Below are 3,820 nucleotides of genomic sequence, written 5' to 3'. Positions count from 1 at the left end.
ACCGGCTGAGAGAGTGAACAGTTTCAAGTACCTCGGAGCCCACATATCTGAGGACTTGACATGGACCACACACATTGACAGTGTTGTGAAGAAGGCACGACAACGCCTCTACTTCATCAGGCGCCTAAGGAAGTTCCAAGTCAGTCAGAAGATCCTTAGGAACTTCTACTCATGTACAATAGAGAGCATCCTGACTGGCAACATCACCTCCTGGTTTGGGAATAGCACTGCACAAGACCGTAGCAGACTACAAAGAGTGACACGTTCAGCCGAACGCACAATTGGAGGGGGGCTTCCCACCCTCCAGAACATTTACAACAAGCGGTGCAGGGGGAAGGCTAAGAGAATCATCAAGGACTCCAGCCACCCGAACAACTGCCTCTTTGAACTGCTGCGGTCAGGCAAGCGATACCGGAGTCTTAAGGCAAGCACAGAAAGACTCAGAAGAAGCTTCTATCACCAGGCCATCAGGCTGCTAAACGAACAATAAACACTATGCAACAACCATCAAATGCACACAGCACACACACCCACACGCACACACTCACTTAAACAAACAACACACTGCAGCACCCACTCTCCACACTTTAGATCACACAAACACACTTTATATTTATTGATAAAGGATTTGCACTACAACTCGTACACCTACTGTAAATTGTACCTAAATTGCACCTCATCCCATTTCTGCCTTGCACTATATAGTATTGTATATTAGTACACTGCATAGTATATTGTATATTATATGGTAACTCAGTTACGTCTATTCTGCATCGAACATTGTACATATGTCTATACTGTGTTATTTTATTTCATACTTATCTTGTCTTGCACAGTCTCTGGAGCGTAACAGTAAGAAGCATTTTGTATAAAAGTATTCTGTACTTCTGTATGACAACTATTAAAGAAACTTGAAACTATTTGTCTAGTCTAGTGTGTTCATTAGATGGGTGAAATCCTCTTTCAGTGCCTCTGTGCCTGTTTTCGTAGGCAGTTAGCCTCTGGTATGCGTGCCATTGGCGTTAGAGGCCTCTTTTCTTTTTGGAAAGAATGATAAAAAATATATATCTATAGGCTATATATTTTTTTATAATTTTTCTTTATTTTATTTTTGTATTCGACTAAGAGGTTGGCAGTCGACTACGGCTCCTTTCGACCGATTAGTCGACTAATCGACTAATAGGGGTCAGCCCTAATGGAGTGACAGACTGATTCCGACAAGGACGTTTCCCCCTTCTACATCATCTGCGACGGTTCTTCAAGCCTCTACAACACTGCTCCAGCTTTTCTATAGAGCAGAAACAAATGTGACGCCTCGGCTTGTGAACCGTTTGGTGTTGGATATTGAACTGTGAACGATTCAGAACCACCCGGTGTCTTTTCCCCTCTGCCCACACTCAATTCCCTCATACTGACAGTAGCCAGTGTTTCTTGTGGGCTTAGCTGTGTTTTTGCCTTCAGGCTATTTTAGCTGACCTGGGGTCAGCTCGTTTAAACTCTCCCTTCCCCCTCAGTTGTCTCCTCTCTGACTTTCCTTCCCCATCACCTCCATGTTTTTATGATAGTCCATTTGTTACAGGCAGCCTATTTTTAGCCTTCCCTTGTGTGTGTCCCCTTGTCCCCCCTTTGTAGCATTAGCACGGCTACCCAAGGCTCCCTGTTAGCCAGGGTGGTTTAGGGGTTCCTTCTGGGGTAGTAGTCTAACTAAGCCTCAGGCAGTGCAATTTTGTATTGCATGCTATTGTTTGTAGTTTTGAAGAATAAGGTAAGGTGTTTGTGAGCTTGGCACAGTGCTGTGGTAGCACTACAGCTTGCCTTGATCTGTAGCGCGCTGTAGAGAGTAGTCTACTGTGTTAGCGCGCCATAGAGAGCAGTCTACTCCGTTAGCTCGCCGTAGAGAGCAGTCTATACTCTGTTAGCGTTTACAATATATATACAGTGTTCTATCTCTTCTTCTGCTGAGGCTAAACGTCACACCATTACTAGTATCGACTGACCAATGTAGCCTACCTAACTTAGCGCTAGGTTTGAAAGGGAGGGTTGTACAGCCCCTTCACACTACCGCCCTCCGTCTGCCAGAGGTCCGTCTGCCACTTCCTACTCAGTGTAATTACATTGAAATTACAAAAACAATGGAATAGAAGTCCTCTAACTAGTGAGCTATTCATAGGGAGTAGCTAGCAAACATGCTAATCACAATTAATTGGCAATGCTAACGTTACGCTATCTAGGCTACGACAAAGCTCCTGTGTGTTGCGGGTAAATGTAGCTTGGTGCCTTAGCATAACAATAACAGCAATAACAGCAATACCTTTATTCTGCACCTTTCTAAAAGGTTTCTGGATGTATATATATATATTTTAGATTTTTTTTTATATAGATTAGTAGAAAGATTAGTCTACATACAAAGAAAATGTATAGCACCTCTAATATAGGCTAATGTCACCTGTCAATTAGGGCAATAAAAAAGGTAGGTACCAATACCATGCAAACAACAAAATACAACATAGAAATATATGTAAAAAAAATACTTTTAGCTACTGCCAAACTGGTATGATCTCCTTCCAAATCTCATGCTGTGAGTGAGCAACACTGCATCCCACAGATAGATTCCCAGACCACCGAAACCCCATTTCAGAAGAGTGATGGTGACCTTTTTTGACCCCGCAGGGGTCCGGTAGGGCCGGTACCCTCCGTGGTTATAAACTCTTCCTATCCTGCATTCTTTGGGCCTGTAATTAAAGCAGTAAATTACCTGCTGTTGGTGCTGAGGTGTTAATGGTGACTTTATGAGGCCAATAACATGCAGGTGTTCCCTGTGGGTGACGTTACTGTCTCTCTGCTGGTGTCTACGTACTGTACTGTAGAAAGCAAGGGCTTTGTAAGAATGGGAAGAGGTGTTTAACTTTTCCATCTCTCTGTTAGCGGGGGGAACTTAAACAAGAACATTCTCTGCTTTACAATCTCTTGTAAATGTACATGGAGGGGGGGGGGGGTGTTAGGTTAAGATAAGGGCCCCATACTTTATTTTGAAATGGGCCCCTGACCCTTAAGGCCTCCAATGTTCCCAATAGAGACCAAATATTGAATGTGTGTTCATTATGAGAAATATTTCAACACACATGTACAGGATCATGTCAACAGGTCACATGTGGAACAGTTATTTATATCATGATTTTCCAGTGTTTTACCTAGTAGTCCACTGCACAGACATTAGGCATTTTTCTTTTGAAAGTCGTTACCAATGGTTACAGGCAGCCATGTTGGAAGAGGGACAACTGCATAAACATTCCGTGCAACAGGGTCTATTCACTGTTTATGGAGCAGGCAGCCCCAGACTGTATACCTGTTACTGTACCTGATGACATCACAATGTAGAGCACTCTAGTATTTGGATTTGGGAGGGAGGGGAACACCACTCACATTAACCCTTTCACTGCGACAATACATAAGGTTAACCCTTGCACTGCCACACGACAACGGGTTAACCCTTTCACTACCACACTACAGAAGGGTAACCTCGTCGTATGTAGTGCGGTAGTGAAAGGGTTAACCTTCTGTAGTGTGGTAGTGAAAGGGTTAAGAATTCCAATATGTTATATACATGTCCCAAGAAAGTTGGAACACAAGCTACTCTCTCGTAAAGCCAGAAACCCCCGACGTAAGACTCAAACTTGTGATCATCGGGTATAAAGTCTTTGAGCAGCTCCATAGACAATGAACGAGAGACTGATATTGTGGAGCCACAGCATGTTTGTTTGGGTTTTTATACTCAAATTAGTTGTATTCTATAGTAGTGGTCTGAAACAGAAGGCTAATG

The sequence above is a fragment of the Notolepis coatsorum genome (genome assembly GCF_963971535.1).
Source record: "Notolepis coatsorum genome assembly, chromosome: 5".
Taxonomy (NCBI): domain Eukaryota; kingdom Metazoa; phylum Chordata; class Actinopteri; order Aulopiformes; family Paralepididae; genus Notolepis; species Notolepis coatsorum.
The sequence above is the reverse complement of the archived record's forward strand: the minus strand, read 5'-3'. Positions refer to the sequence as shown.